Source organism: Heterocephalus glaber, unplaced genomic scaffold, assembly GCF_053883595.1.
Source record: "Heterocephalus glaber isolate CG9 unplaced genomic scaffold, H.glaber_assembly_v1.0 deba00001472, whole genome shotgun sequence".
Classification (NCBI taxonomy): domain Eukaryota; kingdom Metazoa; phylum Chordata; class Mammalia; order Rodentia; family Bathyergidae; genus Heterocephalus; species Heterocephalus glaber.
Window position 1 is genome coordinate 73,923,468 of NW_028258315.1, and position 26,179 is coordinate 73,949,646.

Genomic DNA, 26,179 nt, shown 5'->3' on the forward strand with positions numbered 1-26,179 from the left:
TAAATATAAATAGTTATGCTTTACTTTCATAAAATACTCCCTCTTATTTTTTACCCATAGCAGAGATCTCAAGTTGGTTTTCTTATGAGTAAATCATAGTTACAAAGAAATATTTCTCAAATATATTAATTTATATACACACATACATAAGTAAGAATTCAAGCACAAAAAATATAGTGAACAAGTACAACATGTGCCTGTTTAAAGATGTGGTTGTAGAGCCAGGCTGTGCGCTGAGCTGCCTTCTGGGCTGGGAGCAGCGTCGGGGGGCAGTGGGGCACCCCTACTGCTGGCCGGGGGAAAAAAAAAAGAAAAGAAAAGGGGAGGAGAGGGGAGAGGAAAAGAGAAGAGAAGAGAAAAGAAAAGAAAAGAAAAGAAAAGAAAAGAAAAGAAAAGAAAAGAAAAGAAAAGAGAAAGAAAAAAAAGAAAAGAGATGTGGTTTTTACTTTGATTACTGGTTGCCTTGCAGGAACAAAAACACAATATCCCAAATCTGAGGATTATGTTGTTTTAATTCTGAAATTTGTTTTATGTAAAACCGTACACGTTTTAAATAGCTCATTTTATTTTCTAAAACACTGTCTAAAGAAAAAAACAAAATATATTCACATAATGGCTCTTGCCTAAAGGCTGACGTTTTTGTCATTTGAATGAAGGGCTTTCTGAATATTTCAGCTTTAATAATTACTTGTGTGTGGTTATTCCTTCAAAAATTGCTATTATTCATTCAATAACAATTCAAGCAAAGGTCTCCATAAATCATCCAAATAGCATCATAGAACCTAGGAGGAGAGGAATTGCATAGTGTTCTTCCATCTCTAACTCCTCAATCTCTGATTCCACAGGCCCCATCCTCTTCCAGAGTCCTGTGAAGCCACTTCAGTCACTGTGGATATGGTACATTTACTTCCTTTCAGAATGGGCCCATAACTAACGAGGTAAAAATGTTTCACTTGAATGAATGCTATTATACAAAGGTTCCCCCCCTTTATTACATTACCAAATAGTATTTATAAAGCTAACAGACAAAAAAGTCTCCAATGAAGCAGCAAAGCAATGGCATAGAAACAAAAATTTTAAAACATGCTCTGTCAATTGTAGAAATGACAATAAATACCACACAGATGTAAAACATTGATTGCTCAGAGGAAGCCACAAGCAATAATTAACAATGAAAATCTGAAGGTGTAAAGGTTTCCCATAGCATACTAGAAAGGCGGCACAAAATTCAAGGGGTTATTCTCACATTTGCAAAGTTGCATGGTAAACTTACAAGAAATATGCAACAATTTTTACCTCCTTTCCCTGCTAAATAGTCTATTAAACAAATTTATAGATATGAATGATAAATAATTATTTAAAGCCTTTCCAATAAGTTTGCATAACCAGAATTCAAGATAATAGCTGTTAAATATACTCAAGCATGAAGCACTATGGTAAAATCTTAATGAGTCAAAAATCACACTGGTCTTAAGAAGCTACTTAGAAGATACTTCTAGATAAGTATTTTACTTTTGTTCTATATTTTATTAGTAACTTTTATTGAAATAATAAAAATAAACAATGAAACATGTTCATCTCAGGATCCTAAAATCTTTTGTTATATAAGAGTGGAAGAAAGTAGAGAACGTTGCTATCAGAGTCTTATTTGTTAGATTCCACAAAGAATATTTTTAATTTAAAAACAGAATATCATCAGGGTTGATTGAAATAAAGAGAAATAAATTAATGCTAAATAATTACTAAGGAAGTTTTGTTTATGGAAATGAATAATTCAGTGTTTTACAAAGTAAATTTAAGCAGCAGCTGCTTTGCTGACATTAAGCTAAAAAGAGCTTCCTCAAAATGTACAAACTTGAAAACTACAGAATCATCATATTTTTTTATGTCAAACAGGAAGAAGCTATTTCCTATGTCTTCAGGTTTTAGTACAAAATATTACATGGCTACAATGCTAATCAACCAACCACTGAAGGAGTCTTCGCATTACATTTTCCATGGGAGGTATCTTCACATTCTAGTTAACCGAATATATGCATAATTCCTGCCCTATTAAGTCTTATAACAGCTGGGAGAAAAAAATAATTCAGATTTCTAACAATCTGTTCCCAATCTACTTGGTCTTGGATTTTATTTAGATTTCAAAATAAATCCTAGGCTGCCTTTAACTCAGCGCAGTCCCTCTCTTATTTGCTCCCATGTCAAGAAGGAGCTCTTCCTCCTTCAAGAAGACATGAACTCAAAGTTAACAAATATACACAGTTGGTAAAATTGCACATATTACAGATTTTATTTTTATTTAGTTATATATCCACAGTTCTTGTATTAGTTTTACATATCAGGAGCTAACAGCTGTAGAAAATAAAATGTTACAACTAGCTCCAAAAATTAATCTGAAATTAAAACATCCTAACAGTCACTATGACAAAAGAAAACTAGGTTCTATGTTTACATAATTATTATTTTAGGTTTATCTGTTGTCTACTGCAAACTAAAGTCTATAACTCTTTGGTGGGTCGTGAAAAAAAATAGATTGCAAACAGTATTCTTTTTTAAAATTAATTTTAACTGATACATAAAACATTAATATGTACATACTAAAGGGGTAATATGGTATTTTGATACATATATACATGGTGCAATGTTTAAGTAGGTTAAACATTCCTTTCTCCTCAAGCAATTACCATTTCTTTGCAGTGAAAACTTTCAAAATCCTTTCTTTTAAAATGTAGAGTACATTACTGTTATCTATAGTCACCTCACTATGCAATATCATTCTTTTTTTTTTTTTGGTACTGGGGATTGAACTCAGGTCCTTCCACTCGTGAGGCAGGCAGCGGAACCACTGAGCTAAATCCCTGGACCTCATTCATTTTTTATATTTTAAAAATTAATTTTATTCTTACACTTTTGGTATATAATGATCACATTCATCATAGGGAATATGTACCTGTACATATTTCTTGATAGTATTCATTTTTAAAAAGTGAAATAAAATAGGAAATATTAAGGCACGGTACACATTTCATCTACATAAATGCATACAGACACACACAAAATGCGTTTTTATGCATATACTAGATTGCATTTTAAAGTGTATTTCTTCACAGTGAAGCCAAAAACCACTGGTCTAGTGCATGCTAATTCTTATCCTCTATAGTAGGAGAAAAAGAATTCAACATATTCTCAATCCATGCTTCTGTTAAATATTTACCAATAATTTATCATTTCTATACACACCAAGGCCTGTTCTAGGTGCTTGGGACAAATGAGTAAAACAAACAGGATCTCTAACCTTGTGAAGCTTATTCTAAAAAAATCCAGAAAGATAAGAAGTATAATACTATGGTGTATGTTAGAATGTGATAAGAGTTACAGGAAGAAAAAAAATAAGAGGCTTATGGGGAGTGTATTGCATATTAGGCTGAGTCTTCAAGGTAGACCTTATTCAGGGAACTTTTAAGGAAAACCTTTAAGAAGTGAAGAAATCAGCAAGATAATTTTTATAGCCAATGACAGGATAATAGAAATATAAATACTGAAATGTCAAATTCTATACATGACATTCCAAAAAATATTTACATAGACAATGGGCATGAAGAATGATTAACTATAGGTAAGACAATAGATTCTGAAATAAAATTTAGGTAGGAAAGTCCACCACTAATTTAACACAAAGCATACTATACTACTAATGCCTAGTTGTGGGGGAATCAGAACTTAATTTTAAAATGTCACTAAAATGAAAATAAAGGCTGAAGTCAAAAAGCACACTTAAAAAAATACAATCTTAAGAGCAAAAATAGGTGTATAGGAAAAAGAATCCAATAAAAAAACACATTCATTAAGGATATTTCTGGGATACGAGAATATAAAAATTGAATTCTTCTAGAGTTTGGACTCTGTTTCATTTTTCTAAACAGTAACATAAACTTTTATATGGTAACAAAAGAATAAAGAAATGAGTTCAGTTAAGAACCTAAGCTTGATTTCTAATACAGCAGAACTAGTTCCCAGAGTAAAAGGGAACATGAGTCCTGGTTGATGGTTTAGAGTGACAAATCTAGAAGTAATCACATCAGCATGTGCTAACAACCTAAATCTTCTAATTGACCCAAATCAATGAACACAACATATTTTCTAAAGAGAAGTATAGAAAATTAGACTTAAATTAAATTAATAAAATAACAAACAAAAAATTTGGGATTTTTGGTATTATTACTTTATGCTGACTTTATCTTATTTACAAGCATTTCCATTAGCTTTTCATCTTTCAACTTAAGTATTTAATTCTTTTTATTTATGAAATACAAGGAGTTAACTTCTGTTATTCAATAACGGATATGTAGTTATACAAGTTAGTTATTTTTTATGAATCCTACAAAAATTCTCCAAATCCATCTAATCCTGAAGTGGTTAATAAAAATTAATTCGCCCTATGTTACAGAAGAGCTTATTTATGACAAAAAGGAAACAATGCACTAAATTTTGCGACTTAACTATGAAGCTTTAAATTTTGGAAAGCGATTCTGTAAGAAAACAAAGCAATTATATAGTAATGTGTGAATATTAAGAGGAGTGTATATAACCACTAAGTAAGATTTTCATGATTGCAATGTCACTCATGCATGTCAGATAGAATATGTTTGTACATTTGCTCCACAGTTTGCACTGACATGTAGCATTTAACAGGCACACATCAAGTTTGGGAGAAAGATCCTGTTATAGCACTTCCTACTAATATAATCATACAGTTCAAATTTAATACAACATCTAATACATAAGGTTTTAGGAAGAAAATTAACACATTTCATGGAATTAAATGGGTTTTTACGTCAAAGAAAAATATTTTTTAAAAATTTGTTTTAAAACCTAGATCCAAAGGCTAAAAGGCAATTTTCATTAAAAGCAGAATTTCTTAGCTATTTCACAACTATCTACCTTATATTAACATGTCCAGATTTACTATATTTTGCAAATCATTTTAAATCAGATTTTTGGCATCATCATAGTTTTTTCCAATGATCTTCTCTTTATTCACTACATCTTGCTGATGATTCCTTTTATACTTTTCATTCTATCACCTCCCCCCAAATAGGCCTTCTGCATGTAGCTTAGTCAAAGGAAAAGTGTCCCTTTTCCCTATTAATAATTACTACATTCAACTTGAATAAAAGAAACAGAACTGTATGAAATTAAAAAGATGCAAAAACTACCGAACTATTGCATTTATACTTCCCACAAAATCACTACTTCTACTAGGTACTTGCAGGAAATCACAAATGGTATGATCAGCATATAGATAATCCCAACAGTATGGACAATCTGGACAAAAATTTTTAAAGATGCAATTTCTCAGCAATAAATACAAATTCCTACATTTCATTAAAGTTAAAAAATAACCCATTAGATGGGATGACATTTGATAAACTCAACATGACTCAACAATATGATGAAACACAACAGAACACATAAACCAATGCTAATTTTAGTTTCCCAATCACAACTGCAAAGAGCTTACAGCATATCTGCATTAATTTTCGGATCCACATTTTTAGATGGATCTTGATGTATGAGCTCTTTCCTATAGAAAGGTGATCAAGAAACTGAGAAGTCTAAAAATCAAAATGTATATAAATACCATATTACATACTAACCATTTCTAATCTACTTATCACACTCATGAAAAATAAAAAATATTTAAATTTACCCAGAATAAAAAGGATTGAAAAAAAGAATGAAACTATGATGAATGACTTTAAATGTAAGGGTTTAGGCTACAGACAGATGAGAATGACATGAACTAAACTGTACATTTCCAAAAGCTTTAACTAGCAACAACGTTTTAGTATAAAATTAGGGAAGGAAGAAATAAATTTTTGAAGATAAGGAAAGCTAGTCTATATGTTAATAGAACAGGTCACACAAAAGATACTGAAGACAAATCTGGAGAAAAACTGCAGGATATTTACAACTAATAAAACTTTCCTCAATACGAGAAATGAAAGCAGTTTTAAAAAGGCAAATATTTGGCGGCAGCCACGATACCATAAAAGGTCAGTTTCATACCATAAACTTCAAAAAAGTAGTATGGAGAACATTTTTCGGAACAATGTACCTCTTGGCCCCAGTTCCACCCTCCAGGACCAGTTGGATAAATAAAAGGAGTTGAAACATCCTGAAAATTCCCAGTAACAGCTCTTCTCCTTCTTAACAGAAGTAGAGTAAATGTACAAATAGAAAGCCTAGAAAAAGAAAAAAACAGAAAAATGAAACAAAACAAAAGAAAGCTGCTTAGTACAAGAGCCTGTATCCACCTTCAAAAGATTTCAGAAGGGGCTGGAAAAACCACCAGGTTATGCCGTTTTTCAGTGATCCACACTTAATACAGAGCATAACCCAAAGGTAACCAACCCCACAGAAAAAGAGAAAACATTCCTAAAGGCTATCTAACAAAAACACTGCACTGGCTAGTGTGTTCCCTCTCCCTCTCCCTCCAGGCTTCAGGAAAGCACACAGAAGAACACACTAGCCCTCACAAGACAGGCCACAGGGGAAGACAAACATCAGAAAAAGGTGACAGAAGTGTTAAAGAGCATTCACCCACAATTTTTCAGACAAACAGCAGGGTAACTCTGCAAATATGCCTAAGGAAAAGAGGATGAATCTCAAATGTCACACTATATCAGAACTTAATAAAAACAAAAATTCCAAAAAACTAGACTTTAAGGAACAGTTGATGAAACAGTGAAATACAAGAGGAGATAATGAAAAAAATAAGCTGAAGACCAAAACAAATCCGTAACAGTACTAATAAATATATTACAAATATAAAAGGAGCAGCATATACAAAGTGAAAATTCAAATGAGATTTAATAAAAATGCATCAAGAAAATATGAGTAAATTTTTAAACAAAGGCTAATGGAAACAAAGAAAACCACAGTCTGTGACTACTGTGGTAGACAGCCTGCAAAGATCCCAGCTGCCTGGCATCCAAACCCTTCTGCAGAGCCCTTCTGCTAATGGTTGGCTAAACCTGGTGATATGATAATGAATGGGACTTCACTTCCATGATGAGCTTACAGAAGACTGAGACTAGTCCTATTAGCAGAAGTTCTCTACCTTCTTGGCTTGTAGGCAGTGATGAAACAAATGATTATAAGAAAAAGATTCTGGTAGCAAGGAACTGAGCTTGCCAGGCCAACAACCAAGGCAGGAATGAATGCTGCAAACAACCACTGAGTGAGCTTGGAGCCAGATTATCTCCAGTCAAAGAGAGATGAGACTGCAGATTTAGAACCAATCTGTTAATTGCAACCTTGTAAGAGACTGAAGCAAAGGACCTAGCTAAATCATTCTTAGAGTCCTGACCAATAAAAATTCTGATTAATAAATATATTTATTATATTTATTTAATATTTATTTATATTTGATATATATTTATTATATTTATTTATTACTTATGCAGCAAATAACAAGTGCTCACCCTTGTTCCAAAGTTCCAAGTTTGACTGGTATCTTTAAGGGAAAGAATTCCAAAAAAGATAAAGAAAAATATTTAAAATTACAAGTCAAGAAAAATTTTCTGACCCCCAAAAAACCTACAAATTTGAACTGACAAATCAAAAGGACACAATATCTTCCAGCAAGAATAGGTACGATATATTTCCTAGTTATTTATCAAACTCATGGATAAAGAAAGGAATCTCCTAGTATTCAAACAAAAAAGTCTACTCATCATAGAGTGGTTGTAAGGTGGGGTGGTGACAAAAATAGGTAGGTCTCAGATTCCCTAATTCAACAACATTCAATCTTATAAAATACTGATGCGATGAGGCAGACAAATATGACAATAATATATCCACCCTATCTGACATAAATATATAAGGCAATAAGTAGTCATTCCCAAACAAAAAAGATATCAAGGATTCTAGCCCCCAAAGACCTTTCTTAATAAAACCACTGACAATACAATTTAGCAAAATAAATAGTAGAAATAATAAGGAAAGAAGCTCATGTGGTGAGTATTGAATTTATAGTTTCAGAAAAGAATGTTATTACAAATTTTAACAATGTACAACTGGGACCTAAAAAAAGAGAAGATGGTTAAGTACAATTGCACTTTCAATTGATCGATAGTTAAAAAATTAGAACATGGAGTTTAAAACACCGTGACTCAAACTTATTAATGGCTTTTATGTTTTTTCTTAAAACCAAAGCAAGTAACACACCCTTTATCAAGAAATCTTTACATAAACATCTTTAAAATATTCTTTTAGAATTCTTAAGAGGATTCAGACTTTTAAAAACTTAACTCTAAACATTGCCTTGTAGATTCCATTAGTTTTAATTAAAAAAACTTAATCTCAAAACATATAAAAATTTTTAAAATGCAACAGGTTAAACATAATTTGATTGAAAAACCACTCATCAAAAAAGAAAAAGAAAATAAAAGAGTGGTACAAACAAACTTGATTTGAAATATATTTTTAAACCTTTGATATGGTATTTCCAACCAAGTACTTAAGATTTTATATTTTAAAGAAACAAGATTATATATATGTATAAATTGCCACAGTTTACAAACTGTTGTAATACTCACGCTTTCTTTTACTTTCAAAATTAATCATATGATTTTTCCACAAAAGAACTGTGAGCACATTTAAAAACTAGGAACTATAAAAATGAAAATTATTAAAAAGCTATTATAGTCAGCAAGAAACAATTTATCAAACTTTATAAGCTCATCATATAAACACATTTATTATAATTTTATTTAATAAGACTAAGCTACATTTTCAAGCAGATAGCTAAAGCTTTTTCGTTTTTCATCTCAACCATGATTAAAATATTTACATTTCTTGTTTTAATATCCCAATACATATTCAGAATATGGCAACCGCAGTTCATAATTTTACTTTACTATAGTAGTAAACATAAAACCTAAAATTATTTTTAATTGGCTCCTTGAGTAAGACTCCAAACTTCCCAAGTAAACATTTAACACTTAATGCTAAATTTACAGTAATGGGAAAAAGAAGGAACATGTCAATATAAAAATGAATAAGCTTTAACTATATTCTTAAGTACAGGATTTCCATATGTTTCTACCACAAGATGGAGATAAATTGAAAGTATTAAAATATTTCAAAAATATATAATTTTTATTAAAATAGTTGGCATTTCTTGATTTATAATCAGAAATATATTCTAATCTTCAAAATAAATAAAAGTAAAATCACTTCATATGTAATCAGCTTTAATTATTTACAAAAATTCTTTTGATAAAGGAGAATATAAAGCCACAAAGTTTTCATAAGTCAACTCATTTCACTCAGAGAACTACTAGTATTAAGATAGTTTTAAAAACATGTTGAAGGTGATTAATATATCTATTCCAGATGTGTCCAATAGAATTTTCTGCAATGATGGAAATGATCGATGTCTGTTGTCCAGTGAGGCTATCATGTACATTCAGCTAGTGATCATATGAATGGTGGCTAGTACTTCCAAGAAACTGAGTTTTAAATTTGGTTTAAATTTAAATAGCCAATGTGACTACTGGCTACCATATTGGAGAACACATCCACATTATAGCCAATTTAATATGTATAAAAACCTAATGGAGATTTTTAGACAGAAAAATAATTAATAAAACCACAACTTTAAAAATAAATTAAAAATTAATGAAGAAAATAAAGCTAGTAACCATTAATAATACAGGTCTTTTTCATTATTACAAGGGAAAAATTAGAAAAGCTCAATATAACTACAAAAGAAAAAAAGTATCTGTACATTAAGAGGGATAAAATTTTATAGAATCCTTCAAAGGGAATACAAGAACACATGTTAATATATACACAAATCTCTTAAAAATATATTAATAATCATGCAATGTTTCCAATCTGATATGTTCAAAAGACTGAAATATCTGCACACAAAATAAACTCCATATTTATCATTCACACAAGTCAAGTTAGTTAATATTTTTAGTAATGGTAAGAGAAACTTTCCTCTTACCAAAACAGGAGTCTAATTCTGCAATTACAAAGCAGAAAACTTCACACCAGACACTGATTGTAACATGAGTTAACTGGACCTCAATCAAAGCAAAGTAATCTGTTTCAAACCGGAGACAGAGTCTCACCAATCTAGATAAAATATTAGTCAAAGCTGCTGAAACAAAAAGGAAAAGCATTTCACGATGATCTCATCTTATGGACATAAGAAAGGACCTGTGAAGAAACCACCTCAATGGAAGCTGTTGTTGGAGCTGGCCAGAACAGAGAAGATAACTAACCTAGAAGTGTTATACAGGTGATACTGAAAAGGCCGGAGGGTTAGACAAGAATCATAGGTTGATCAAACAATTCTCAAAACTGTGTTGATGGCTAAGTTGTTCCAGCACAGGTACTTTCTCACCTTAAAAACAACAACAAAAAGCAATATTAACATACCTATACCTTTAAAACTTTGCATATATCCTCACTTTTAATATTAATCGAACAGTTTTTTATTACCCAGTCATACTCTAACAGAAAATGAAAAATAGAGCTCTTCTGTTCAGCAGGTCTACCTTCCTCCAAAAGATCTCACTACGTTATTTCCAACATGTGCTGTTGTGTTAAAGCTGAACCCCTAGAGGGCAACTGAGATTCAAGTTTTACTTCATAACCGACTTCAGTTCCTCTCCAGTTTATGGGTAACATGACCTATTTCCTTATACTCTGGAGCTTTTCCTTTAGAACCAAAAGACAATGAAAAGAAGAAAACTGATATATTCCATCCACTACTGAAAAAATTATTATGAAATGCATTCTTTAACTGATAATTCAAAGATGAAGATGATGAGAAAAACAGGTATACTTCTGAATGATACACAACATGAATGAATATCTAAATATTAACACTCAGTAGGAATCAGGTAACAGATAGAAAAGACATACTTAACAAGTCTATTTAATATAAATGCTTTACATAACTTTACATTCATTAAATGACATGCTAAAATTTGTATGAAAAAAGTGAAGAATCCATTTTAATAAAAATTAACTCTATATAAACCACCCAATACAATCTATGCTGGCAAACCAGCATTCCTTTAAAGTCAAAATATCAAGAAGTACCCCGTGTCTACTTCAGCTATTTACCATTATTTGACATTGAAATAGGTTCGCAAGAAATACTGATAAAGCCCACCAAGCTAGACAACATAATAACGGTATTTTTAGATTCAGCCTTTTTTTAGTGAAATTGGGCATAGACAAGTCTAAAATGTATGTATAACAGGACAGTATAACAGAATTTACCTGGACAATATAAAAAAAGTATAGTAACTTGACAGTTTGGTATATATGAGTGTTGCCACACAATTTTTTTCTTCCCAGTAGGGGAAACTTTATCTACCATGCTCAGTGACAGAATCATCATCCTGATAAGAGAATACATACACATGCTGATTAAAAACTTCTAATGGGCCACAATAATTTTCTTCACTACATTTATACACTAATCACTCACATTACATCCCATGTACTCAGGAATCTAAAATGATCAAAAATCAAACTCTTGGGGCTAGGGATTTAGCTCAGTGGTTCTGGCGCCTGCCTTGCAAGTGCAAGGTCCTAAGTTCAATCCCCGGTACCAAAAAAAAAAAAATCAATCTCTGCACATTTGGTTTAAAATCTACAGATGAAACGACAAATCAAAGAATGAACTGATAGAACACTGAGAGGGTGAAGTTGCTAAAGAGGGTAAAGTTTGTGTACCATGAGATTAGTAAAGGGATAACCCATATAATTTATAAAATGAAAAGGGGGTCAAGATTTAAGATTTCAAAAACATACCTGGGCTCATCATTTTCTAAGTTCGCTAAGAATTCTTAACACATTTAGGACTCAGCCTCCACGATGGACATAAGGGAAGTAAAGACTAAGAAAAATAAAATATACACACAAAAAACACTAACAATAGCAACAAAAACAACCAAAACCTAGTAAGTTCATATAGAAAAATGTGCTCTACGTAGTAAATTATGTAACTTTTAGGTATATAAATGAGCCAGGTGTGGTGGTGTACATTTGTAATCCCAGCACCCCGGGACACTTAAAGAAGATTACAAATTCAAGCCCAAACCAGGCAATTTCATGAGCCCTGTCTCAAAATAAAAAAGGAGGATTGGAGATCCAGTTTAGTGAGAAGACCCTAGGTTCAATTACGAGTAAGTATCAATTGGGGGGATGGTTATAAAGTGAGTAAAATTCATGTGGCCTGTTCCTCTACGCTGTTTTAAGGAGAAATTTTTCTTTTGGCTAATCAATTGTTTCTCGATCTTGGCACTACATATAAATTATCTTGAGAGCTTTAAAAAAAATGTAACATTACCTTTCTTTGGGAATAGAGGCTTGTATGTTTGTTGTTACTTCTGTTGTTTTACTCTCTAGATAATTCTGATGTACAGTGAGGTTGAAGACCAAGGATATGGCTTATATGTGAAAGATGAAGATCAAATGCAGTTCAATCATGAAAGCAACATAAATTCTACAGTAAGGACACAATTTCAATCTCATCATCTGAACACATATGACCAGGAAAAATGTGAAAGGAAAAGGTAACACTGAAAAAAATTACATAACTTAATCTGAGACCATAAACAGACTGATCAGATTTTTCACACTAGAACATCAAAATGTATGATTGTTCAAATCAATAAGATCAGATATTCTAATCTTTAAAAGTTTAAATTTTATGAGCTAAATATAATATGCGTCTATGGGTGATATGTCAAGCAATGAATAGGATACAACATATCTTTGTACCCTGTACCAATACAGATCAGGCTTCAGTGAATGTTCTATCTCCTTTTAGAGTAAGTTTCAAAATTCCAAATACAGCCTTGACCCTTCTTCTAAGATAAACTTGTTCCATTTGTGTAAGTAAGTGAAGAAAAAAGTAAACAAGAGCTGTGATTGCACTAATTTGTACTGAATTTGAATAAAACTGTTCCTACTGATTTAATAGAGGCATAGTTCTCCAGTACAGTAAAGAGCTACTGTCTAACTGGAAAAGTCAGAATAGAAATGAAATCACAATGTCAAAAGTTCAAAAATGTAGTGGGCTTAGAAAGACTAACACTATGTACTACAAACATGTATTAATAAAAACATAATCGCACAAAAAAGACAACTAAAAACATGAGAATTGGATTCTAATTTGTGCTTGATATTAACCTATGATTTTACCTTAAGCTAGTAATTTACCTACCTTTTACATAAAGGAAATTTGGAAAATATGATATTTAAAGATTCTGCTATCACTTTAATTCTATGCAAGACTTGGCTTTTTGGCAATGTCATGCTGTGGAGCTATAAAAGCACAGGACTGACTGAACAGGGCAATACTTACTAATAAACACATGGATAAGTTTAGAAAGTCAAGAGATAATAAGACACATAAGCAAATGCTAACTGATGAGGAAATGATTTTTGTAAAGAATGTAAGAAAGTCTTGGCATGAGGATATTTACACAGGATAAGCCAAGTTATCCAATGACTATGTGAGATGTCCTTTATGTATTCTTCATCCCTCAGAAGATGTGCGGCAACTCATTGCTAATGGAAAATACTTTAAGCATCTGTAAGACTTGCTACTTGAGAAAAATAAAGTTTGGGCTGCTTTTTTGTTTTTGAGACATGGTCTCTGTATTTAGCTTGGGCTAATCTCAAACTTAGTATGCAGCCCGGGGTGACATCACACTTGCAACCCTCAGCCTCTTGAGTGCTGGAATTATAGATGTGTGCTGCCACACTTGGCTTCAGCCATGTTTGAGTGTGTTTGTGTGTGTACGCATGTGTACATGTGTGCATGTACACAGTGATGGGGGCATTTCTTTTGCTTCCAACCAACTGCAATCAATAACCTTGGATCAGATCAGTTTCTAAATTATTTTATATATCGGCAAAAATTAGGTAAAATTTGGTAATATGTGTGGGTGTGTTAAAGCTTTTAAAATAGAACTGCCATGTGATCTAGTTATCCCACTATTGGGTATATATTCAAAGAAAATGAAGTCAGCATACAAAAGATAACTGCTGGCCTATGTTTATTGTGGCACTGTTCATAATAGCTAAGATATGAAATCAGCCTTTGTGCCTGTCAACAAATGAATGTATAAAAAAAATTCAATACAGAAACACAATGGAATATTATTCAGCCACAAAGAATGAAATACTTTTATTTGCAGGAAAACAGATGGAGAAGATACTGTAAGTGAAATAAACCACACACAGAAAGTCAAATATTCCTTATTCTGTCTTATATGTGAAAACAAGACAAAACAAAAAGTAATAAAAATAAACAGATTAGAGGGGACTTAAAGCAGAAGATGGATTTCTAGGGATTTGGGAAGGGTGCTGGGGGAGCAGGGATAGGAATTAGGAGAGGAATGGTAGAAGATGAACGGATGTACATCATCACTGCACGTTACACTCATGTACAGAAAAGATCATAGTGATTCCCATTGATTTGTACAATTGATATGTGACAATCACTATAATAATAAAATAATAAGTGAATTATATAAAAAAGAAAGTAAAGAAAAGGCTGAAGTTGGGTGAGATAATCTGGAAAGCTTATAGAAAGATAGGGCCTACCAAGTCGTCTATTTTAGTCAAGTTCTATCAAATTTTCTTAAACTTTGCTAGCAGAGATTGCTGAGATAAAGAAAGATATCTATCAATGTAGACTCAGAATTAAATTTGTTCTGTTTTTTAGTTTAGTTATTAAAACCAAAGTAAAAAATCAAAAGGATGAAGTTCAATGTAAAGATTATTCATTTATGCATTTTAAAGATACACACAAGTATTAGAATGCAGATTAAAACTTCTAGTGTTGATTAAGAGGGGGAAAAAGTGGCATGACCATGTGAACTTTCAGATTATGTAAACAGAAGTCACTTTAAATTAAGAGAACTCAGTAGTCTCCCCTTATCCACAGAGGACAAGTTCCAAGATCCCTAGTAGATGACTGAGTCTGAAGGTAGTATCAAAACCTACAAATACAATGTTTTTTCCTCCATGTCCTATAGTGTTAATGTATCCCTGCATGTTTTATACCTTGGTGCCTCCTTTACATCATGACTCTTGTGCTATGGTGCCATTACTAGGAAACAGAAGGATTATCTGAACACAGATGTTCCAATATCACAACAGCTCATCTGAAAACTAAGAGAGCTAGTGATGAATAGGTGGATAGCATATATATACAGTATGGATATCCTAGGCAAAAGCATCATTCACATCCTGGGTGGAAAGAAGCACAACAGCATGAGATTACACCATGTTATTCAGAGAAGTATGCAATTTAAAACATGAATTGTTTATTATTCAGAATGGAAGTTGCCATTTAATATTTTTGGACCATGGCTCACTACTTATAACTAAAACCTCAGAAAGCAAAACCATGAATAAAGAAGGACTACTATAAGTTACGGTTTAACTATTTACCCATTCTCAGGCCAGAGAGATTTTCCTTAACTTTGAAGACTTGCTATGTTTAACTTTAAAATCTGATAAATCTATTAATTTCTGTAGAGAGGTTAAGAATACATGCCTAAGAACATCTGTAAAAGTGAAAAACAAAACATATCACAGTTAACTGTGTAGACAGAACTACCTTATAGTTAACTGTCACCCTTATTCAGGAGCCTGACATTTTAATCAATGCCAGGAGTTAATGCTATCGCATCTGAAACAAAGATGCCCATTCTCATTTCTGTCCCCCTAAATCCAAATCTGAAATATGAAATGTTTTCCCAACTTCTCTATACTTACTCAGATGATTAGGCACACTCTGAAATCCAAGTGACAGCCATACCCTTCATCTAGTCTCAGGTGCCTAAATCACAATTCCACTGGTTTTTATTTTTCCTAAACTAATATCTAGGCATTTTATTACAAATTGTTATGGATGGTGTAATTCTACTTTATGTACCTAGTTTGTCTCTCATCAACCTGATAATAAGATACCAAAAGCAAGTCTCAGATACCCGTTCTGCTTCCAAAGAGCTTCTCTGTTGAACAGGTTCGACAGAGCTCCAACAAATATTTAATAAAAATGGTATCAAACTTAGTTTTGTAAATTGTAAATTAAACTCAATTCTACAAATTCAGAGCAACATTATAAAAATGGTTAAAATGTTCTGAAGAAACAAATGTCTGGTTATCTACTCAAAATCTTCATTACTTTTTTCAATGACAAATTGAAAAATATAAAAAACTAGAAAACTTAGAAAAATTTTACACTCAACAGTATTATCAAAACTTAGAAATAACTGCTATTAAAGCTTCTTTGTGTATTGTTTCTTCGTAGCATTAGTAATAATTTTAATATAAATATTTATTTGATAACTATCTCTTCTATTACACTTAAACACCACAAGGATAAGAAGTGAATCAATTTAAATTACACTTAAGTAGATAGCTGTTATGCAGAACTGGGTAGATGGTAAATGTTTATAAATTTAAGGAATTTTGGTAACGTCTTCTTATAGTCTTAAATTTTAAATTAATTCAATTAAACCATAGGTCAGTAAATATTTTAGGCTTTGTGAACCAAAGTTGCAACTACTCATCTTTAAGTTGGCATCACAGGCAATATAACTAAGTGAACATGTCTGTATTTCAATAAAACTTTATTAGCCGGGTGTGGTGGTGCACACCTGTAATCCTAACACTCGGAAGGCTAAGGCAGGGGGACTGCCATAAGTTTGAGGGCAGCCTGGACTACATAGTTAATTCAAGGCCAGCCTGAACTACATAATGAGACCCTGTCTCAAAAACACCTTTATTTACAGGGATAGGCAGCAGATCAAGTTAGACCATCAGGGTATAATTTACCAAATACTGTGTAAAAACAATATACTACTGTGATTTGACTCTCCTATCAATCAGTACACTTACTATGATTGCAAAGGCATGCATCTCATATCTTATACCTATCCCATAATAAGCAATCAGCCTCTTGATATCTAAATTTTTGGCAAGATTTTATATTAAACATAACGCTTTGCTGAATATCCTGATGCATATTTTATTGCATATTTCTGATTATTTTTCTTATGATGAAATTCCACCAGTAGAATTGCTAGGTCAAGGAATAGGCACATTTATGAATTTCTGTTAATGTTTTTACATACTCAAACTCTTTTCATTACAGTACTGATTTAAATTCCTAATAATGTATTTGTTTTTCCCAAAACCTTGTCAATATTAGAAACTATATTTTTTCTCATCTACAATTTCATCATGTAGATGACTACAGTTCAAATAATTATTTACATTTTTAACTATATAATACTGATATGCAATGAAACAAACAAATCTTAAATATACCACCTGATGAAACAAAAATATCCCCTCTTTATCACCAACCAACAACAAAATACAGAACATTAAAATCACTCCAGTTTCTTTAATGTCCCTTTCTCTTATCCGTCAATAACCTGTCCCACTCCCAACCTAGTAATGCAACCATTGTTTGGATTAGCTTTTCCTATTTAGAATACCACAGGAATATTACTTGTTTAAGAACACAAAGAATATGCATCCTTATAAACTATTTCTCTTATATTTATATTTTATTCAGCATAACAGTTTTGAAATTCTTCTTTGCTGTTGGATAAATGAATAGTTTGTGCCATTTTACTGCTGAAAAATAATCCATTGCGTGACTATACCACAATTAGTTTAGATCTTTTCCTTTTAAGAAAAACCTGGGCTATTTTAAATTTTGGGCTATTATAATATTATAACTTTTGGCTTATTATAATGGGTAAACCACTATTATAATTACTAGTCAAGCCTACATTTTTGTATACATAAGTCTCTTATAGACACTGAGGATATCAAATCTGTCAAATATGAAGAGGGGAAAGAAAGAGGATGAAAAAAGGAATTAAAATGTGTTATTTACATGAACCAACTTCACCTAGGGAATGTAAAAAATACGTACTCCAAATATGTACTAATTAAAAAAAAGGAAATAAATACAAGACCCTAAAAATTAATAAATGTAGTAATTTACTACAACCCCATCCTAAACTGCTTCAACATCACTTCAGGTACTTACCTCTCAAATATTTTTGTATTTTCAGAATTTTTCCTATTCTAAGGAACAATTGCACTATAATTTACTTAACTTAGTAATATAAAAAAGAATATCACTTCTCTAGTTTGTGTTTTTTGTTCAATTATGTTTATAGCATATGATACACAGAAAATTTTGCTTTTTATACCTATGGGTTTTTCTATTATGAAATAAAACTTTTGACTTATTATATAGTCTTTGTAAGAAATATATGTTCATTACCCACCTTCTTTCTATATAAATTTATGGTGTTTCTTTTTTAAAAGGACATAACGTTATACTTAACATTATCTGCAGAAATTAAAGTTACACACATCCTACAATCCAAGAATGCCACTTCTAGTATATAACCAACAGAAAAATATATGTGGATACCAAAAAACATGAAAATATTTATATAAGCACTCTTTGTATAAAATCTTGAGATAACCTAAATATTCACCATGGTAGAATGAATTATAACATATATGTACAAAGGTATTATGTGGCAATAAAAATGAAAGAATAATTGTTATAAGCAAACATGGATGAACCCAGCAAACATATTGTTGAATAAAATAAACCAGATACAAAGAACACACTGCATGATTCTATTTGAACTTCAAAAACAAGGGACCGATCTATGAAGTTTGTAGTCAAGATGGTGGTGATTTGGGAGGAGGAGAAGGTAGTAATTTGAGTGAAGCTCAAAGAAGACTAGCTTCTAAAGAAGAATAAAATCATGTAATTTCTAGGAAAATGGATGAAATTTGACACCATAACGCTAAGTGAAGTAAGTCAGCCACAGAAAGACATTGTAGCACGGTTTCTCTTAAATAGAAATTAAATCATAAACAAGTAAAAACGTAAAATAAAGGAGAGATGACAGGAAACAGAGGTAGATTGTAAAGGTCCTAAAAGGGGATCAGGGTGGGGTGAGGTGAAGGGGATAAAAGGACAGAAAATGATCAAGATATGCTACATAAATGAATGTATCCATTCCCCAAAACAAATACATAATAGTTTATGTGCTGCAACCATGCACTAATAATAATAAAAAAAAAATAGAAAAAGGCTAGCTTCTGAAAATCCCTATTTCTTGACCTCAAAAGATCAAGGTGGTTAAATAGGCTATACTCACTGTCATAATCAAGCAACACACTTCTAACTTGTGCACACAGGATATAAAACTTTATTTAAAGAAAGTAGTATGGTTTCATTTTGAAAAATATGAAAAAACTACATACAAGAAAAGAAATACTTTATAATTCACCCTTTTCCTCCAGTCTATCCAGACACATATTATTACATTTTGGATGTATTTATTTTTCCTGCACGCATATATATATATATATATATATATAGTTACATCAGGTATATAGTTTATATCATGCCTTTTGGGGGGGAGGGAGGTGCTACGGATCAAACTTAGAATTTCATACATTAGGCAAGAAGTACTCTACATCTGAGGCATGCTGCAGCCTTAACTGGGCTTTGTTTTACACAGCATATGAGTATATTCATATTTCTTAATGATTCACCAAATTAACTAGAAATTATAACATTTTATTTAATGATATCTTTTATAAAATGTATGGTTACAAATACATCAAGAAGCGTTTCTATTTCAGTAAAAACTCACCAGCCTTTTTTTTATTTTATATTTTTTATTTGGGGGCAGGGTCTTGCTAAGTCACTAATATGTCTAAGCTGAACTAGACCTTGGTATCCTTCTGCCTCGGCCTCCCAGAATGCTGGGATTATAGGCACAGGCCACCATGCCCAGATAGGAGATACTACTTTCTTATTAGTCCCATTCAAAACATGCTAGGCAGTCCCTATCAACTGATTAAAGTTAATAGTGATAAACTGTATTTGCTATCTTTGACATAGTCAAATATGCTATCATGGAAAGACCACTATGCTGGGCATTAAGATATACGAATTCTGATAATGGCTCTTCTATATTAGCAAGTCATGTGATACTGAACAAGTAATCTAGTCTAAAGGGAGGTATGAGATTATATCTTTGTTTTCTCTACTGCACCTGGCACTGTACATGAGTTTTTATTAGACTAATAAAATAGTTTCAAATTTAAGATGTTTATTGACATCTCAAAGGTAACATGCCCAAAACTAAACTCTGGATCCATTAACCATTGAAAAAATAAGATAAAATTTCTCCACACACAGTCTTCCTCACCTCTGCAAGTCTATCCTTTTTCACTTGTTCAAGACAAACATTACGTCATTTCTCTGTTGCCTCCAATTCCAACACATATCCTTGATGTGTACATTCTCACCACTTCCATCTATCTAGTTCACCATCATCCACCATTTGATTATCTTGATCATATCCATACTGGAGTTCCAGATTTTCCCCTTGCCCCTATTCTTTAACACACCAATGAGTGCTATTAAATTATAATCAGACTCTGTCTCACCCCACTGCTCAAAGTCATCTTTGTCTTTCCATTTCTTCACTTATTACCCAGGTGTCCCCAATACCTATAAAATTTTAAATAATTTTGCCTGCAATCACTTTGCTAAATTCATCCTTTTTCAACCCCTCCCTCATTCATTCCACCCTTATCACTGTGATCTTGTTGGTGTCCCATAAACACTTGATACTGGGATCTTTTCTGCTCAGATCATTCTTCTCAAGAGACCTGCATATCTCACTCTTTCACCTCCTTCAAGAATTTTGTCCAAATTTCTTGGTGAAATCATACTAACCACCTAGTAAAAAGCGCAGTCCCACCTCAATACCAGCATGCCCTCCAGCCCTTAACCAACTTTATTTTCCTTCCAGAACATTTACATCCAATTCATTCCTTATGTGCTCAAACATAGACAACTATGCCTTCGAGGGTGAGAGGCATAAATTAGCTGTTTAAAATATCCATCCATCCTGAAAATTTTCCTGATAATTTAGTCATTCAAATATTTGGCATTTAAAGACTTCATTTACTTCTGAAACTATAATATTTTGTACTTCTCTGTGAAAATACAACTAGCCATTTTATTCAAGGGTATAACGTATTTAATAACATATTGATTGTAATACTGTGCTGCTATCAAACAACACAATCAAAATAAGTACTTAAGTCCAATAACAGCGATATGAACTAAACATAACAATCCACTGGATCAATGACTAATGACCATATCATATACTCTGTCCAGTTATTTTAAAAATAATTGATAAAGGCCTAATACTCATGATTCCAATGTCATAAGATTAGACTTCATAGGCAAACACAAATATTGCTAATTAACTTTTATTATATCCACGTGCAGAAAAGGGTTAACATGGAAGGCAAGACAGTACTATCTTTTCAAAGGCCTGCTTATAAGCTGGCTCATAGCTAGCTTCTGAGAACCCAGACTTAGGAATAGTCCCACCATTATGTAACAGGTAGTGTGGTTTATGCTGAACCCAGTTTATCTTTAGAGAATCTGAAATGTTGGTACATGTTAGGCAGAGTATTCCCATATAACTAAATCCCAATAAAACCTCTACAAACTGAGTCTCTAATAAGCTTCTCTGGTGGATAACATTTCACATGTACTGTCACAATTCGATGCTGGAGAAATTAAGCACATCCTAAGCGATTACACTGGGACAGGACTCTTGGAAACCTATGCTCAGTTTCCCTTGAATTTTACACCATGTGCCTTTTCTCTTTTGATTTTATTTCGTGTCTTTTAACTGTAATAAATCTTACCCAAGATTATGATATATGCTGAATTCTCTGAGTGCTCCTAGCAAATCACTGAACCTAGAGTTGGTTGTAGGGATACCTGACACAGACAACTGTAAGTCCAAAGAGCAGCAACTGTGCCGTAGATCATTTTGTATTTCTTAGAGTATATAATATATTCTTATACATAGTAGATATACATTATCATTAATGGTTTCGTATATTATCTTCTTAATGTATCCAAACCAGCCTAAAGATGTTTGCATTTCCACTTTACAGGCAGTTAATATTGGTGAACCAGTTAAATGACAAAAATATGTGATAAAAGTGGTGTACTTTAAGCAACAAATGAAAAGGTTTTGGCAAGTTCAAGTAACAAAGTTGTGCAGAGACTGATGACTCTTAACCACGTATGGTTTGCAGTCATCCAACCTCCTTTAATGCTGCAAATATTCTCTGTGTAAACTTCCTAAAGCATATCATAAGTGTTCATTTGATTTTCATTTTTGTCTATTCATATATCTTTGAAATTGAGCAAAAAGTAACATACTTCACTAAAGTGTGTGTGACAGAAGGAAAGCACTTATCCAGCTTCTGTATTATTTGCCTATAGTTCTGTGGCATTTCAAAGAAATGAGCAATACATGCTTCTTTGTACTTTATGTAATTGCTTCAGAACTGTATCCCCCTTATTGGTCAAAAGATGAAGAGGACTGCAACAAAGACACTAAAGAAATAGTAAGGTAAAAAGGAGGCCTAAGGGTAGAAATGAGTCCATCAGTAGGAGAACTTAGGTTAAAGAAAGTTCCATCAGGCATGCCTGATGACAAAGTAGTTTTAATCTTGATCTGTCATGACAAAAAGAAAGAAAGCTGCTTACTATTTTAAAAGCAACCATCATGCACATAGAGACTTCATTCAAATGTCCTCTATGTACTTCAAAAAAGCAAAGGAATGAGGATATTTTACAAAACATAACAATTCAGTGACTCTTCCTCTTAATTTCCAGAAGAAAAATTTGTAATACCAGAATGTATAATTTACCAGCAAATGTGACAAAAAATGTATTTAAAACATTACCAATAAAGAAAATATAAATCATTAAATTGGTACAGTAAAACAGCTTTTTAAAAAAAGTATACAGTTGAGTTTGATTCCTGGTACCAGAAGAAAAAAAAAAGTACAAAATTGAAAGCAATCTCCAGAATCTGTCAAACCATCTCCCATCTCCCTAAAACACAACTTGGTAACTTTCAGATCCAAGAAAAAAAACAATGATTCCTGTTATCACAGTTAGCAGAAGGGAATCTCTGTTGTGGCTTTGGGGAGATGATCAAAGTACAATATAAGGAGGTTAGATTTGACAATTTTGGAGTTTTCTGTTGGTTCTACTCATTCTCAATGTTGACAGTGTGTTGAAGTCTACCTATATACTTCAGTCATTTATTCTAGTGGCTCTACTCACTGTCAGTAATATCACTAGCAAAAGAAAACTACTATAAAGTTTGATATAAATCAATAACTTTTCTTTTGATACCAACAGTTTATAATCTTATCAAAGTTTCCATAACAGAAAGATCCTCTATGCTGTGCTTAATCTCTGCATCAAGCCACCTTTGCTAACCAACTCAAAGTTCCAAAAGAGATAGTAAGCACTAGTTTTCTCCTTAAAAAGAAACACAAATTTTTGTCTCATATTCTTAAAAACATTTTATAAAAGACAAAGATTCTCAAATTGGTACCAGTTTAATAATACAAACACTGCTTGATACCCAAATGCAGAGATTTTCTTTTTATTCAGTAACAGTTTCCATTATATTGAAATGGTTCAGTTAACGTCACTATGTACAAACTTATAACGAATTACAATCACATAATTTTAGGTTTAAAAAGTACAAAAGTATATAACAGTGAAACATCCTAAATGTTATCTGCCGGTTAAGACAAATTTTAATTATGCCTAAACATTAGGTAAGATGTACAACTCAGACTAAATCAATGTATAGTAAAAACCAACAGTATACAGATAATTAAGGTATCATGGAAGCTGGTTAAAAATTTATAATGAAGAGAGGACTAGTAAAAATATAGCAACCTGGCTGAAATTGATATTCATTAGGGTACTCTTCATATCAATAGGGAGCATTTGGACTCTGTGGTCTTTATCAGTGTCCCAGCTGGTAATGGTTGAAGGTTAATGCTCTACCCCATTCTGTTCAATTTTCTATCCTAATTAGCCCTCCAAATCTATAGCTGTGAGCACCAAGTGTCTGTCCTCAAAAGAAACTAATTAATGCTAGCAAATTAGATCAAGTCCAAAGATCCAACAGACAAACTCTTAGTTAAATGCTCCTTGTTAATAGGAAGTGTAGCTGTCAATAACTGCTGTTGGTGACTATAATGAGGCATCTTTCTTTCATTGAAAGTGATTTCATTTTTCTTTGTCCCTGGAAAAGCTGTTCCATTCCCTTCACAAACCTAGGTTGCTGGCAGTCTGACCCAATTTTTACGATCAGTTGAGTTGAAATGACATAAAAAAAACCAGAAAAGCTTTGCTGCATAATCATGTTTCAGGCATTTAGCAGAAAGTCAGATCACTTATTAAAATTCCTATATCTTTATTTAAGAACCATATAATTAACACGCAAAATGCCTTTATGTAAAATCCTATAATTATTTAATAAAGCAAAGGTATAAACACTAAGTAAACTACAAGGGAAGGGTCCTGATTCTAAATTATACCTTATTGGTTCAACTTAAGTGCAGTTTTTTTCTCCTGCAGTAGATATGTGTGCTCTTTCCTAATTCACACAGTTAAACAGGGAGAATATTAAGGATTTATTATTCTTTTATAAAATGATCAATTTTACATTCTAAAACACGGAGACCATATGGCCTAAAAAATCAATATAATTACGAGAAATTGAACTATTCAAAAATCAATTATATAACAGAATATTTTTCAAAGAGGACAAATGCATTAAAATAACCCCAAACAAAACTCAAATTTTAAGATCCTTTCAGTCTTCAGGAAATCAGCATATTTTTAAAAAAAGCTTTACCATGTCAACATGCTAAACAACCTAGAGTTTTATAAAGAACTGAAAACTAAACTTTCTTTTCTATACCACCATCAAATAGTGGCTATATAACACAAACAAATATTTTAAAGTTATAATCTATTCTTTTGTTTCAAAAACAAAGTTCCACTGTCGAAGAATATGGAAAGCCAATTTTGAAACCCAAATCCATAAAATCATTCTACATTTACATCTAAGTCACATCTGTAAAAATTAAGTATATAATTGAGTTTCATTCTAGGGATCACGATAAATGTGTTTTAAAATGAATACAACTTAGAACAGTGGATTGATATATCAGTATCAGTAACAAGTAAACTTCCTAGTAGTGAAACATCAACCCTGTAACTTTATTATTCATTTTTAAGTTTTATCCTCCCTCACCTGAATCAGGATATATATTTTTTAAAGTTCTATGAGTCAGGTGGAAGATTACCCTTTGACACTATCAGCATTACACTGGACAGAGCCAGATGTGCACTGAACTCTGGTTTTAGGTGCCAACAGGTTAATTTCTCGTGACATCTGGGGTTGGGGAACTGAAGGAAAGTACTCTAATTAAACAACTGTTTCACAGAAAAAGCCAGAATAATGCCACAAAATGACTATTTTAAATTACTAATTTATGGATGAATTTAAAAATGGAATGGGTCATAATAAATCATTCAACTTAAACAGAAAAGATCATGACATACTCTTGAGTGTAAGGGACTACCCTTATTTTATCACCTCCACCCACCAACTGCAAAGGTCATCTCTAAGGGCCGGAGGCTGAGAAGGAGGAAAATGTGCCTCGCATCCAAATTCTGACACAGTCTTGAAACTAGAGTAGATACAGCCTGATTCTCCCATATAGAAACCTTCAGCAGAACTGCCGCCTATTAACCTCACTAAGAATTATTGTGGTCCTTCAACAATGATGACTACAAGGCAAAGTGAGAAAGGGCAGTGAGGAAAAGAGAGTATGTTGGTAAATTTTTACTACTTTTTGATAGCCATTTAAAAAGGCAGAATTTTTAAACAAGTTATTTCTACAGTAATTCTGCCATCAGCTTTTTTAATTATCCATCATTTACAGATATTTTGTGACCTCAATTTTTACCTATCACTGCTTTGTTTACATTTTCAATACAATGTTATACATTAATCAGTTTCTACATTTATAGTATATAAGAATATTTAATATTAAAAATGTTTTCCAAAGAAAACATGCATATGAGGGTGACTAATGCATGCATTTACATAAATATCTCTCACTTAGAAACACAAAA

The 26,179-nt window shown here is 32.2% G+C and overlaps 1 protein-coding gene across 3 annotated transcripts in view; it reads right to left on the reverse strand.

The window, feature by feature from the left end:
- Positions 1-26,179, reverse strand: part of Cmc1 (C-X9-C motif containing 1) — a 70,943-nt gene that overhangs the window by 19,836 nt on the left and 24,928 nt on the right. The window lies entirely within an intron of this gene.